The sequence below is a fragment of the Equus asinus genome, chromosome 18 (genome assembly GCF_041296235.1).
Source record: "Equus asinus isolate D_3611 breed Donkey chromosome 18, EquAss-T2T_v2, whole genome shotgun sequence".
NCBI lineage: Eukaryota > Metazoa > Chordata > Mammalia > Perissodactyla > Equidae > Equus > Equus asinus.
Genome location: NC_091807.1, coordinates 35132337 through 35148508, shown reverse-complemented (window position 1 = coordinate 35148508; position 16172 = coordinate 35132337). Strand labels below are relative to the sequence as shown.

The window sequence follows — 16172 nt, the reverse complement described above, 5'->3', positions numbered from 1 at the left end:
CAGATTCTTTCACGCTTATCAATGATGTTTAAATTCCTTCCCAACTCTGGATTATGTGATTTTGTTGTTCTGGGTTTTACCTGGCAGTTCTGGTGATTTACTCTGTGCCTACTGAGTTTGCCCTGTTGGTGTGGACTCTAGGATGTGCTGCCCAGGTCCCCTCAGGGGTGGAGAACTTACTCCCTCAGGTTCTGGGAGTGTCACTGGAAGATGCCTCAGCTGTCACCCGTCTTTGGGGAGTGCCAGCTGATGATGACCACTCTACTCAAGGTCATGCCTCCTTCCTGGGGCAGCCAGTGACTAATCAACACAGGGGTACCAGTCAACTTTTCCAGAGAAGCAGATCCAATAGGATGGATATAGATATATGGATGTACATATCTATCTATAGCTATATCTGTATCTCTAATCTCTACCATCTGTATCTATATCTATTTTGATGAGATTTTAAGGAATTGGCCCATACAATTGTGGGGGCTGGCAAGACTGAAGTCTATAGGGTGGGCCAGGTTGGAAAGTCAGGCAAGAGGTGATATTCTAGTCTTGATTCTGAAATTTGTGGAACCCAGGCTGGCAGGCTGGACACTCAGATAGGATTTCTATGTTACAGTCTGCAGGTAGAATTACTTCTAATCCCCGAAACCTCAGCAGGAAGAAAAAAGAAGACGATTATGTTAAAGAGAGCAGCTGAGCTCTCCTCCGAGACCTGATAACCTCGTGTCTGCTCCGATTTCCTGAGCAAGGGTCTCCAGCCTTTTGTTTTGGAGGCTGCCTTTTGATTTTGGTAGTGCAGACTGACACAATCGGGTGGAGGGTGCGGGGGGTATGTCTGAGTCTTCCCGGGGTTTGTCCACTCCACATCTGAGACACTTGTGTGGGCAACACCTTCTGGGAGGGCACCTGCTTCCAGCTCAGCCTGGAATAACGTTCTCGAGCCTTCTCAAGAAGGCCACACTGGCTGGGTGAGGTTCTTGGAAGTTCGTTCAGAGATCATGCCAAAACTTAGCATTTCAGAGGCATCTAGCAAACTAAGGGATTCTCCAAGAAACTGGGAGTCGTTAAAGCAAGATTGGCTTGCGTGTGTGCATGCATGTGGGCTTTTGGCTTTGAGACAGATGAGTTGGTTCTCTCAAGTCATCAGTCCAAGCGTAACAGTGTTCAGCTCTCTAAGGGAAGTCTTCCCCCGCCTCATGGGTTTTAACCGAAAGAGGATCATGGATCTCCAGAGAGGGCCCCATGTGGAAATGACGCCCAGAAAGCGTGCGGGGAAGCTTGCCTCTGACTTGTCTTCTCTGCTGTTGAACCAGGGCGTGACTTTTCCTCCACTCAGGAGTTGGCATGGTTCATGGAATAAATAGAGGCTGGTTTGAATCCTGAGTACCAGTCTCTGCTCATCCATTTACCAAGGCTGTGATCTTCGTAAGCCTCAGTTTCTTTATCAGAGAAATGGGGATAGTAATAGTCACCTCCCAGTCTCTCTCAATAAATAGGCCCATGATTAGTGCCACCAAAGGCTCTGTGGTCTGGACCAATGAACAAGGCCATCACTGTCACTTGGAGGAACAGCAGGGGCTTTGCTGCGTTAACTGGCTCATGATGCATTTATTTTTCACACAAAGATTAAGATGTTCTTTCTACTATAAAATGAGAAGGGAGAAGCCCCTTCTCCTTTTTTTTTCTTTAGAGAGGTGGAGCCAATCCAGAAGATTTGGTCTTGAGATGGCAGAACCTGGTCAGATTGTTCAGAGAGTTAGGTCAGCAAAGGAAAGCTCAGGTTCAAGGTCAAGTTAATAGCTCCCATCCCAGCAAGAGAAAAAAAAGTGTTGAATAAATCTTATAATTGTACTGTGTGAATGCTGCAAATTGGCAACTCAAAGAAATTTCAAGCAAGAGAAGAGTCTCCTAACAGTGTGTTGGTCCCACAGGCAAGTGTGTGGGAGGCCAGAGATGCTCAGGTCCTGCCCTCCGGGAACATGGCCCGCAGCCCATTTGCCTGAGGAGTTCCTTCCCATCTCCCGGCAGTCTCTCTCTCAGTCTCCATCTTCATTCCCTGCCCCCGCTGCCTCGGGAAACTCTGTGTTCTTCAGGTGCAGAACCCCTCAGAACCAGCCTTCCGCCATGTTTCTGCTCTGAGGTGGTCCTGGCAGAGTTCTGAGTCATAGTCCCTGACTACACAAAGCTCCCGAGCTGTGTTTCACCTTCACCAACTTCGTGGGGCGGGGGCCTGAGGATGACATTTTGCATTCTTGGGGCTGGAACAGAGCTCCCGTCTTCATCAAGATCTCTCTTTCCCCTCTTTTCCTTCCTTCTCTCCTTCTCTCTGCCTGTCGCCTTCTGTGCCTCATTATCCCCCAGGTTCTGGCATTTCCTCTCACCACTGTCCTGTCTCCTGCATCGCTTGGCTGCCCCGCCCTCATTCTCCTGGCAGGACCATGACAGCATCCTCTATACTGACCTTTCCTTCCCTGCACTCAGCTGCTTTGTGGATCATCCCAGAAGCCTCTTCGGGAAGCTCCGTCCCACAGATGCTCAGAAAACTCCAGCTGCTATTTTCAGAATAAAGGTCCCACTTCGTAGCCTGTACTTCTAGGCTCTCCCGATGGTCTCCGTCTAGACTTTTGGGATCCACACAAGCCTTCATAATCCAGCTAATGTGCCCGCTGTCTCCCCCAGCCTTGGGCTCTCCCACTTGTCCACTTTTCTGGAACATCTGTCTGAGAGACTGGCCCAGCTTTTCTCCACACCCATTGTCCTTCTTTGAAAAGGCCCCCTTGACCACCTCAGGAGATGGCAAAGCTGGTAATGACATTGCTGTGCTGTTGACGGAGGACTTTTGCTATGTTGTCTCGTTCAGTCTCGCCTGAGACATGGGTGCATTGTGCCCCCTTCACAGACTCGTTTTCAGCAATCACATCACACTTGGTTGCCTCTGTTCAAATTCCTCCTGCCTGGATTACCCTCCTCTCACATGTCTATATATTCTTCTGATTTTTCGTGATCTCATTGAAATCCTACCACCCTAAGCTGAAGCTCCCTTTTCCTCTCCCCTGAACTGTCCCCGTCTTCTTATTGGGGCTGTCACAGTGCCCCTTATTCTACAGCATAAAACCTTGGGCCACAAGCTTACTCTCCTGCAAGGTGTGTAGGCTCTTGGGGAGCGAGACGCACCCCATGGAACCTTTTCATCCTCCATAACCCCTGCACACAGCTCTTTGCATAAGGGGATCACTTAATAGTTATTGAATGACTCGATGATGGAGTTCATGGAAAATTCTGTGTAGATGGAATGTAGAGTGGTGCAGCCAGAGGCACATTATAAACCTCACATCCTGAGTATCAGTGGAGAATATTTGTGGTGAGGCTCATGATTTCTACTTAAAGTATATAAGAAGGGGTCCGGCCTGGTGGCAAAGTGGTTAAATTCATACGTTCCACTTCAGCGGCCCGGGGTTCGCAGGTTTGGATCCCAGGCATGGACCCATGCAGTGCTTGTCAAGCCATGCTGTGGCAGGCATCCCATATATAAAGTAGAGGAAGATGGGCACGGATGTTAGCTCAGGGCCAGTCTTCCTCAGCTAAAAGAGGAGGATTGGTGGCAGATGGTAGCTCAGGGCTCATCTTCCTCAAAAAAAAAAAAAAAATATATATATATATATATATATATATATATATATATATATGTAAAGGAGGGCTTTAAAATCTTTATTTCCAAATTCTGTCCAGTACAAATGAGGCAATCTTCGTGCAGTTCTCTTAAACTAGGCGAAAGACAGTGGAAATGGACAAGCTGGTTTCAGTGCTCCTGGTGGTGAAATTCTCATCACCAGCAGGCCAACATGTTTTAGCAAAGCCAATGGGCACAGAACTACTTTCATGGTGAGTTCAAGGTTGTTTGAAGTTCTTTACCCTTAAAGAGATGAGGAAACCTTTCCTTGTTGGTATCCTGTAAGTATTTAGCAGTTTTGTTTTTATTTTCTGAACGACAGAGCAATAATGGCACATAATGTAGAGGATTACCTACATTATTACCGAGTCTCAGTATATTTTTCTTTCTGCCTTTATTCTTCTCTTTTTGCCTTTCTGCCTTTCTTTTGGCAAGTTGATTTTTCTTAGGAAAGCTTCTACCTTCTTCCTGTCTGCCTCTCCATACTATATTCAAAATAAAGACATCTTCCTCCTACAAGCTGCAGAGTGATGCCTAAAGAAGGAATTTCATCTCACAGTGATGATCTGTAATATTCTTTGGGCCCCTTAGTCTATTAATGTAAGTTGTTGTCATTTTTGTTCTATTACGGATCATCTTGCTACTCCGGAATTTTTCATTTCTTGTTTATCATATTGAGATGTTAGTCAAATATTGATTAATTTAACTGGGGGTTGGTTATTTTTATATACAACCTGAAAAACAATTATGTGTTATTAACAATGTTTTAATGATTTTCTGTCCAGTGTTGTTAATTTGAAAATATGAAGCCGACCTCACTGTTTGCGAAGATGGTGTCAATGCTTTGCTATCTTTAAGATTTAACCATAAATTCATTATGAAGTCAAATTTGCTTCTAAAACAGACTTTGGGATTCTGTTCTCAAAGATATATTTTGCTTGATGAACTTTCTTAGAAATACATAATGTCCCTTTAATCTGTGGCCTGCTTGTCAGTTGTCTGCTGTTATGAGATGACTAAATATTTATGTTTTTCCAGTTGAACTTAGGAAAAAAAAAATCCTCTGGTAACTGTGTTTCCCTTAACAGAAGGCTCAGTGTAAAACGGGAGAGAAGTAGTATTTATAGTTGTTTTCCCTTTCTTGATGTCACCCGCCTTTCAAACACAGCCTGTTTTCCTTCAAATGTCTCATTTTTGCTGGGGACCTCGAGGCAGATCGTGGTCCCCAGACTGAGGGCCCATGGAGCTGTTTTGCAGCTGTGTGTTTTGTGCTGTGGAAGCTGGCAGCCACACCTCCACTCTGAGATCAGCTTGAATACTTTCACGTCCAAATGACAGGGTTGAGAAGGCGAGAAAGACCCTGAATGTTTACTTCCTCCAAGAGCATCATGGGCTTTATAAGTTGGCGTGTATAGCCCCATTAATGTTTATATTCATTTTGCCGTCTCCATGAAAAAAGAATGTGGAAGAAGCATTGTGGACAGAGATTGATTTAGCGCTGTGAAAGGGAAAAAGATTGACCCGAGAAAACAAAACAAAGTGAAACCCAACCCAACCCAACCCAAACTGACAAGAAGCTTACAGTCATTGCCATTAAATGGCTCAGACATGATTCATGGAGACTCTTGCCATTTTCTTCCGGCAAAACTGCTCTTGTTTATTTTTTCAACATTTCTCTATGATGGAGAGTAAAAGGAGACCCTTTGGGGAATTCTCTAAGATTCCAAGAACTGTCTCTAAGTTATAGCGGATAACACAGCACAGTGATTTACAAGTGGAAAGGTACACATGCATGCACACTAACGATGTCAACTTGAAGGAAGATAACAATAAACAACATATGTTTGGGGCTGCTGACCAGGTTCAGGAAGCAGAAGAGATGGAATGGAAGGGATTTAAGAGCCATGAGGCCTGCCGTATTTTCTTGTTTTGGATCTCTGACTCCTTGGCTTTTGCTTTCCCCAGAAGTGACTTGTCACAGGGACTCAGCTCCTAGGAGAGAGGCTGTTTTGGCTGGTCTTCACAGATCACCTCTGCCATCAGCCCTTTCCTTCACAATAGGCACTTTTGTCTCTGGCTTCTGGAGCACAGGTGTACTAGGGCCAGCTCCTCAGGGCTTGCTAGAGCGATTCTGTGCATCTCTATCCAGCTCTGCACTCAGTGACTCCTCTTGGTTCCTTGAAATTGGCCATATAGAGATGGTTAAATTGCCAAATGCTTCAAATCAGAGACTTGCCCTTATAGAGCCAGTTGTTAACCATCCAGTAGCACACCACTTCTTCTGATGCTCTGGGGTCCCACCCACCTACCAGAGCTGACCTCAGCAGCATGCTCTTATGCCTCGGCCTTTCCTCTGCTTCTTCTAGACTGGACAGCCCCTGGTTCCTGTCTCTAGAATCTCTATCTGTACTATTCCCCCATTCTCTCTATCCTACCTATAAACGTGCCAGCTTTTTTCATCCTTAACAAACCAGACAAATAAGATAAATCTTCTTCTAATTGGATGGTAAACTTCTTGAGGGCAGGACTGAATCTTGTGCACTGTTGCATCGCTAGCTACTAGTAATTTCTGAAACGTGGTAGGCATGCAACAGATGTTGGGTGGATGAACGCATTAGGCCTGTTTCCTTGGACTGCTCTCCCCTCCTTTCTCTTTGTTGCTCAACTCCTTTCCTGAATAGCTTACATTGACCCTCACATAACCTTCACACTTTTCACTCTTGAACCTTTGGAAACTGGCAACACTGTTAGAGGCCACCAAGAGGTTTTGACTTGCCAAATCCAGTACCTGTTCTCAATACATGTTGTTGGTTGGTTGAATTTCTCATGCTCACTCATCTCTCTGCAGATCAGATCTGTGAACCCTTTCTGTCTTAATGAATGTCCTTTCTTGGTTTCCAGGACTTGGATCTTTTCCAGCTTTCCCCTTATTCTCTTGACTGCTCCTCCCTGTGTTCTTGGCTGTTTTGTTTTTCTCCTTTAGTCTCCAAAATAGTTAAGGTGCTGTCCTCAATTGTATTTTGCCTGAATAACTCCCTTATGCAGCTAGAGATCAAAGAAGGCAATGGGGGAGTTGATATTTGTGATTGTTTCTTTACAACTCTGTCTTTCTTACTAGACTCTGAACTCATGGCAAAGCTCACCCCTAGTTAGTGCTTAGCTCAGTGATTGCACATGGAGGAAACTGAGTCAGTGTGTGTTGGATAGATCTATGGATGGATGATGGATGCGTGGATGGATGAATGGATGGACGGATGATAGATGATGAATAATGAATGGATGGATGGATCGATGATGTATGATGGATAATGGTTGGATGGATGAAGGAGTGAAGGAACAATTGAATGAATGAATGGATTTGAAGGGCGGGTTGAGTTTAGATCATGGAAGGAGACAAATACCAACTTCTCCTTAATTATAGACAAGTCATTCAACATTTCTGAGCTGTGTTCTAGAAGTAAAAGAGACTCTTCCCTAAAGCGTGCCTCTCTTGAGTACACTCTTTCACCTTCTTACTTTTGCTCGTCTGTTTCCGCAGCCTTGCATGCTCTCCTCCCTATTCCCACCTATTGAGTACGAAGTGCCCTTCATATACTAACTCCTGTGAAGAGGCATTGCCATTCCATGGCGTTAGGTGGAATTGCTGCCTCTTTTGTATCTCTTGTATGACTCTGACCAGATTCTGCTTCCAATCAATTATTTCATTAAATGATTCAAACCCTTTGTCAAACCCTTTGTTTATTGAGGGCATGTCCTATGTCACTTCTAGTACCTCAATACGCTCAATACATGTATAGGAGATAGATCACTTATCTTGATGATAGCTATTTGTTTCCCAAGTCTTAGATATAATATTGTAAGTAGGGAGCTTTATGAGCTGAGCTAATTTCCAGCAGATCTTTTTATTTTAAAATTAGAACAAAAAAGCATATTCAGCATGACCGTTTAAGTTGGATAGAGAAGGTAAACGTGTGGAAGGTGACTCTTTTGAACATAGACACTATAGTCTATGAGATGCTTTGTGCCTTCGGTTGGCTAATTCTGCTCTTCCTTACCCTTAGTAGAATCCCAGGGGGTTTCCTGGAATTTTCCCCAGGATATTTATTCCCAGCTATCCACAGCATATTGGCTACCTCTTCTCCTGGTCCTGAGTTGGCTGTCACCATTCCAAGTGTCACATAGACAAGACAATATCATATGACCTTTCTTCATCAGCCAAGAGACTTTTCCCAGAAGTCCTTTGGCTCACTTCCCCTAGTGTTGAATTGGCCAGGATTATGTCACCTGTCCATCCCTAAACCAATTAGTGGCAAGAGGAAGGCGTGCCGAGTGATAGGATTTACTCCTGAAGTTGTGGCAGGGTCAGCCTTCCCTGGGGAATGTTGAGGGGGTGAGCCCAATCAAAATCGAGGTTCCCTTTGTAAGAGTGAAGGGGGCAACTGCTTGTGTCTGCTGTTTTGACCACCTTTGGGAGGCTATAAATGAACAAGGTGGCATCCCTGTGACAGTGTTCATCATGACTGTGGGCATGAGTGCTGCCCTCTGTCACTGGTGTTGCTGATGGGAATGGAGCCTTCTTCCAAGACACTTCTGTTGTTCACCAAGAACCAGGATATTTTCTGTCATGAAGGCAGCTCTCCTGGACATCTAGTTTTCCATCTTCCCAGTAGTTGACCTCAGTTTATGAAATATTCGCTCTTGCTGACACAAGGTGGCCAGTGACATCTGTGTAGGGAGTGGCTCCTTGTCCAGCATGTTTGAAGAACGAGGAAGTCACACATCTCTGAACACAACAATGCCTTGCCTCTGTCCAGTGACACTGCCACCAGCACCATCTCATTGGACGTGCACCACCTCTCTCTTACCCACAGCTTACAGATGAGCAAACTGTGGCCAAGAGTGGCTCTGCTGGCTGCTGGTGGGTCAGCACAGACCCGGGGCTCTGAGCCTAGGGGTCTTCCTGCCACCCCACACCCTGGCTGCTTTTGCAAATGAAGCTTACCCTTCAGGTACCCCGATGTGTTTGGCTTCAACCATTTCCAGTGAGAACTTTCTGATGATTACCTGCATTCTTCGACCTCTCATGAGGCAGAATGTGGAGTCCCACTGAATCGAAGGGTAACATGGTTTGTCACACTCGGCCATGGCACTGCTAGGGGGCCTCACACGGGTCATGTGGTTTCTCGATCTGTGCTTTCTGCAGGACCAGGGACCACTGGGCTGGGTTGAGCGATTTGCTCTCATACCAAAGTTCTCCAACGGCTGTATTTTTTGAGTTCTTGAGTCTGGTTTGCATGATTGTCTGACTTTTTTGCTTTGATTGGGCCAGCTGTTACCTCACGCGGCCGGTAGCATGCCTTTGCCTGGCAAAGCTTCTCTCCCCGGACTTCATGACATCTTTTTGGATCCTTTGTGGCTTCTCAGCTGTGTTATGGATACTTAACGTTGTCAGATAAATGCCCTCTGGATAAATGAAATATTAATAATGCTATAATGCTGATTTAAAAATACCCATCGCACGTATTTAATAGAATCTTCTCTGCGCTTTCTTTACTTGTGTTGTTTCAGGTCTAACAATGTTCAATCATAAATCGAGTTATTCATTTGGCATAGTAGAGGTTTTGGCACAAAAATATACTAGAGGGTGACATAGAATAGGAAATCTCAGCCCATGCTTTTAAAGCTCTTATTCCCTTTGCACCAATTGGAAATTGCATAATATTTTAACGACTTGTCCATGGGCAGCATTTAACCAAGTAAGAATCAATATTGGTTTTTGGATTTAGAGAAGAAGAAATTTGGAAATACCCTCATTAACTCAAGATCTGTGCAACCACGCAAGCCTGATTTCATTGGCCGTTATCCTCCTCTGTTCTGCTGAACATCAGGCACTGAATACGGGAGCTGACGCTGCTCCGTGAGGCTGGATGGTAGAAGTCATACATCGCCTTCCAGAAAACACTTGGAAAATATGTTTAGGATTATAAAATAATCATTACTTAGTCTTTTTCTTTTTTTTAATTGAGGTGTAATTGACATATAACATTATATTGATTTCAGGTATACAAAATAATTATTCGTTATTCACAAATAATGTGAAATGGTAACTGCAGTTAAGTATAGTTAACATCCGTCGCCATACATAGTTACCAGTTTTTTTCTTATGGTGAGAACTTTTAAGATCTGCTCTCTTAGCAACTTTCAAATATGCAATACAGTATCATTAACTGTAATTGCCATGCTGTACGTTACATCCCCAGGGCTTATTTATTTTATAACTGGAAATTAGTACCTTTGACTCCCTTCACTCATGTCACCCACCTCCGCCTCCTGCAATTTGTTCTGTGTATCTATGAACTCGTTTTTGTTTGTTTGTTTTTTAGATTCCACATACAAGTAAGATCATTCGGTATTTGTCTTTCTCTGTCTGACATTTCACTTAGCATAATACCCTCAAGGTCCATTCATGTTGTCACAAATGGCAAGATTTCGTTCTTCTTAATGGCTGAATAATACTCCACTTTGTGTATATACCCCATTTTCTTTATCCATTCATCCATCAGTGGACACTTAGGTTGTTTCCATGTCTTGGCCATTGCTTAGGTTTTTTTTCTGATTATCAGGATGAATATTCTTGGCTCTGAAAATTTGGAAAATACCCAAAACTATAAAGAAGAAAATAAGACTCCCCCGTAATTCACATCGGAAACCCAAAGACCGCTTCTGTTAGCAATTTCATGCACTTCTTTTTCTCATCCTCCGTCTCTTTCTACCTTTCTACTTGTCTTTCATCCACTTCTTTTTGTTTTCTTTTTACAATATTGGAATCATATACTCTGTATGTGGTTTTTTATCCTAATTTTTTTCCCAAGAATTTGTATTTTCCATATTGTGACAAACAGTTTGCTGTGACAGTTGGGCAATTTGGTTTAAATGTCAGTATGCGCTGGCCCAAAGCCTTTAGGTGGAGTTGGCTGGGGGCCTCTTGAGTGGAGTGGGAGGGTCAGCTGGCCTGTGGAACCATTTATAAATATTATTTCCCATTACAAATATTGATTTTGATGCAATACTTAAGACATTTCCAATTTGAAAATATTTTTAACTGAAACAATTGCCATTTGCAATTTGTTATGTTGTGAGGAGTCTATTAAATGTAATATTTTGGGATTGGATAGTTTACTTGGAAAGTTACGTAAGCACAGAAATTCCCATATCTCCAAAAAAAGACATTGGATCTTAGAGCTCCACCGACAGGCGTGTTTTAAGAAAGACTTCTTTCTTTCTTTCTTTCTTCCTTTTTTTGGTTTGGTAGTGTTCTAATCTTTTAAAAGTACGCATTCTCTTCACATCTACAAATTGAAAGGATTGTTTCTTCCTGGGACTCAAACAGTTGTTTAATTGCAGTTCTCAGGATGTTTAATAAACCCCCGTTACTCTTTGTTTTGGGCAAAGTGCTAAAAGAGTGATCTGGGGAAATCATTCTTATTATTAAAGCTGGGGCATGTAAGGAAAGGAAAACATTTTCAAAATATTTTCTTTGCAAAAGTATACGTGTGCTTCCATTCAGGCTCGGCCCTTATTTCATTCCTAATTTTTGCTCCGTGAGGCTGAGCTTCCCTCGGAGGAAGGTGGCCCCCTCTTTTTTTTTTTTTTTAAAAAAGGGAGGGATTTCAAGTTCATTCCCCTTTTAGGATTTTTTAAAATAGTGTTTAAGAAATAGGTTTTTTCACTAAACATACAGTTGATCCTTGGTGTTAACATTTGGAAAAAACCCAAAGTTTAATATATTTCACTTCTGTTTCAGATTGTTCCATGATCTTTGAAGACCCCAGAAAAGCTGTGTTGACCAAAAGCAAGACAAATGACTCGCAGAGAAAAAAGATGGTGGAGCCGAGGGCAATTAAAGGTAAAAACAAAAACCCAGATAATCCTACGCCTCCTAGTCAAGATTTGTTTTAAAAATCTGAATATGTCAATATTTTGTATCTTTAAGATTTGGTGTCTGTGGTCCCAACCCTCCACAGGCCTTTTCTCGCTCCTTTGGTATGCTGTGAGGGGCCGCATTGGTTTTGTTGATTCTCACTCCCAGACAGGATGCCCCTCACCCTGCACCACCTGTTCCTGCCGCTGATCCTGTAGAGTTTTTAAACCAGTGCTTCAGAAGGACTGTGCTCATCACAACTCTCGTTTCTCCACCATCTTCTCCTTCCAGAAAAACCAGAGGACCAAGGGCAGTGTCTACAGACCTGTGCTTTTATGATGTTTATATTTTTCTGTCTTATTACTAAGTTTGGTTTGTCATCATTTTATAGTTCTTTTACCTGAATTCAATTGAACCCTCATTTCAGGAGGGACACACAGGGAATGCGTCTCTGCATTCATTAATAATGAAAAAAAAAAAAAAGTAAGGCTGGAGGATTTTGGCATTTTATCTACGAAACATGCCCCTTTACTCCTCAGGACTGTTGGGCTTCTCATGGAAAAGCATCCCAGGGGTTGGAAGAGGTTATGGTGGGCCCGTGTAACACTCACTTAGGCCACAGAACGTGGAAGAGTCTCTCCTTTGCCAAAACTAAGCCCGGAGTGATTAGGAGATGGGGCAACAGTACGTGGTGCCTGGGATGTTCCTCGAACAGAACTGGAGTCCAGTCAGAAACAGGGCAACTAAATTGGATGTGGTTCCTGGGGCCCTGCCCCCATCAGGGCCTCTAATGTTCATCAGTTAAGGTATTGCGCCAGTCCCTCAATAAAGATGCATTAGTTTGCTAGGGCTGCTGTAACGAAGGACCACAGACTGAAGCTTAGACTACAGAGATTTACTCTCTCATGGTTCTGGAGGCCCGATGTCTGAGGTCAAGGGGTGGGCTGGGTTGGTTCTTTCTGAGGCTGTGAGGGAGACCCTGTCCCGGGCTTCTCTCCTTGGCTTGTAGATGGCCATCTTCCCCCTGTCTCTTCATATCGTCTTCCCTCTGTGTCCAAATTTCCCTTTTTTTATAGAGACATCAGTCATATTGGATTAGGGCCCACTCTGATGACCTCATTTTAACTTGATTACCTCTGTAAAGACCCTATCTCCTAAGAAGGTCACATTCGGAGCTACTGGGGGTTTGGACTCCAACCTATCAAGGGTTTGGGGGTTGATGATGCAATTCAACCCATTGCCATGAGATGTGTACTCATTTGGAAAGATAAGCCACATCCTACTGAAGAAGTTCAATCTCTTATTTTTCAGTTAATGTAAAGACACATTTGGTTTCTCATGCTTCTGCATCCTACTGGTCTCTCTTGCTTTCTTCTGGCCTGCAGGCATCTGGGCTCGGACTAGAGTGAGCCAAGCCACGGGAGGCACAAAATTTAAGGAGGCGCTCCTGGGCCTGAGAGGGAGTGCGCACTTCAATGGTGGGCCCCGGGGGTTGGATGTCTCTCTTGCCTTCCTCTCGTCCCACTCCATTTAGCAGACCACTGTTCCAGGAGGGGACACTGTCCTGAGCAGGAGTCAGACTATGAAGTTCTTGTGGTAGGTTTTGCTGGTAGAAGACTGACATGCCTAATACCCACTCATCTAGAACAGGTACGCCTCCTGACAAGCTCACTCAGTGAAAGGATTCATTGTAATCAGTTCGCTTAGAGCTGTTTTGCCTAAAACATTTTCACTTAATGACTAGTTAGCTTAAAATTAAGAATTCAGCTTTTAAATGAAGAACTTTTTAGTCAATGGACAAAGGGCCTTTATGAAAATTAGCACCTTATTTATTGAGAATTATTTTTCTCAAAGTTGCAACATTTTATACAGTATCAACATTTTTGCTTTCTTAATAGTAATGATTACCACTATTAAGTGCTTACTATGTGCCTAGTGCTGTTAGAGGTTTCTTAGACGTGATTCCGTTTAATCCTCACGAAAGCCTTACGGAGCAGGCAGGGGAGATGGCCAAGCAGAGGGTCAACTCAGGTGCTAACCAGCTGGAGTCGATACTGGCCAAATCTTGTGTTCACACCTGTGTGAACTGCTGAAAATCAGTTTGGAGGTAGATAACTGAGGGTTTTTTTCCTTCCTGACGTCAGATATGTGGTGTCTTTTCCAACACCATCAACCAATTTTCCAACTGTTGACCATCAATTGAGTATCCTACAATTTAATTCCATTCTGACCCTACCCAAGGTTAGTGTCAGACTCCACAGGTTAAGGACTCAGCCCCACAAGACTGCCCCCAACTTCAGAGACCCGTTGAAAATATCAGGTCCACAGGTTACTCAATTTGTCCAACTTGGCTACAGAGTTGGGGGTTCCCACCACCCCCCCGCCGTGATTCAACACTTTGCTAGAAGGATTCACAGAACTCGGGAAAATGCTATACTTACTATTACAGTTTATTATAAAGGATATAGATGAGCAGATAAAGAGTTCATAGGGCAAGGTCCAGAAGGGTCCTGAGCACAGGAGCTTCTGACCCCATGGAGCTGGGGTGTGCTGCTCTCTTAGCACCTGGCTGTGTCCACCAACTTGGAAGCTCTCTGAATCCTGTCATTTAGGGGTTTTTATGAGGCTTTCCTCACACAGCATGATCGATTATTAGCTCAATCTCCAGCCCCTCTCCCCTCCCCAGAGGATGGAGGTGAGCTGACAGTTGCAGGCTTCTAATCAAGGCTTGGTCTTTCTGAGACCATCTTGAAGCTATCTAGGGCCTGCCAAGAGTCACTTCATTAGAACAAAAGATGCTCCTATCATCCTTATCACTCAGGAAATTCCAAGGTTTTTAAGAGCTCTGTGCAGGAACTGGGGACCAAATATCTTTTTTATTATACCATGGTCATATTATCCTAGTTTACAGATGTGTAACTAAGGCTCCTAGAAAGTGAAGTGACCTTTTCTAGGTTTCTGAGGAGGAAAACCATCTCTGGCTTCCAAGCTACCCCTGGCTCTGCGCCTCTGCTCGGATCTAGCACTCCTCCACAGGAGCCCTGCCTCCATCCCTGCCAGGGCCCACTCCTGCCCTCTCCAGCTGCACCCGTCCTCTTTCCACGCCATACCTGAGGTGCCTGGGAACCCGGAGCTCCTGCCAAACTGGCCCGAACTTCTGGACCTACACAGGCCTCTTTCCTGGCGTCCATCTCTGTGGGCAGATCCTGTGTGTATTGTCCTAGGCCTGAAGGGTGGCCGGCAGGGCAGCTGTTTGACCGAGCATGGCCGTGTGGACTGGGGTGTCCATGTGCCCCTTGCATACAGGACAGAACTGGGGTTGGGAAGAGAAGAGGAGTAGGGAGCCTTCATTTCTGTTCTTACCCCACCCCTGCAAGTATTCAGGTCTTCTCTTGACCACTTTGCAGCATTGCCTCCCTAATTACAAAGCGCTTATTTTCCTTTTAGCACTGTGTGCCAGTCTACACTTCATGCAGTTATAGCTAAAGTAACCCAAATCAAATATTTGTTTCTGTTTAGTAAGCCATTGGCATTTTGCGAACAAGAATGAAGGAGGGAGACAAGTAGAATTCTGTTGAATGTCAGTGTGTTTTATTTTTCAAGAAACTTAATAATAAAATAGTGCTGGATCATGAAACACACAATCGTAAACATATATTACTAAATGACTTCATCGTAAGAAACAGATATTAAGGGAAAGGATTTTAGATAACTTAGATTCAAGTTCTGCAACGGTTCAAAGGCAGGTAAAATAGAAAATAAAAATGCTCCAACAGTGATATAAAACCATCATGTCATTCATCAACTGCTGTCTTTGAGAAATGATCATTAGAAACGCAAAAGTGAATTAGAAGTCCTCTTAAAAGAGTCCACAAAATAGATCCCAAATAGCACAAAAGACCAGGCATGCAAATGATTGCAAAAACAGTCGAGGATATTTGTGGAGGAAGGAGGCATTAGGGAAGAAGGTAGAATGTTTGTGCTCCTGGTTTTTGGGTGCATTGCTCTTTAGCTGATCTGGTTTGGAGGGTGGCAGTGCCGTTCGCATCGAATGGTTAATAAATGCCTTTGGTTGATGATGGTCCTGGTGGGTTAGGATCCTATGCCCTGACTCCTGATGCGGGGCAGCTGCGAGGAACCTTTGTTCCCTGCCTTTCTGCCAATCCACGTGCCTCTGCTTCTTCAAGGCTCCTTGGTGGCACCTCCCTGGCTCTCCGTATGAGTCAGCTCTCTCTCTCTGGGTGTTATCCATGTCCCTCACTTGGAACTGCCCCTGGCTGCCTGCTCACAGGACCGATCTCTTGGTCTCTGTATGAATTGTTTCCTCATCTCCATCCTTTGAATGGTGGCACTGTTGCTTCTGGAATCTGTTGCTGTTTCACCTTTGATGCATTGAAAGTACCCAAAACTTCCCCATGAAAGACAGAAGACGTAAACAGTTGTCTATTAAGTTAGTGTCTTGGTTGGTTACAAACTGAATGGCCACTGTAACTTCCATGATGTTTCTATGGTCTTGGACATCCAGAATGTTGGTTTCACTTCATTACATTTGGAACCTCCAGAAGGCTGGCACGGTCCCCTCGTGTG

The 16172-nt window shown here is 44.1% G+C and overlaps 1 protein-coding gene across 4 annotated transcripts in view; it reads left to right on the top strand.

The window, feature by feature from the left end:
* Nucleotides 1-16172, top strand: part of ERG (ETS transcription factor ERG) — a 256908-nt gene that overhangs the window by 57645 nt on the left and 183091 nt on the right. For all 4 annotated transcript variants that reach the window (XM_014862020.3, XM_070488877.1, XM_070488878.1 and 1 more), the window contains exon 2: nucleotides 11469-11570. The gene's annotated coding sequence lies outside the window, so the exon portion shown is untranslated. The remainder of the gene's footprint in view (nucleotides 1-11468; nucleotides 11571-16172) is intronic.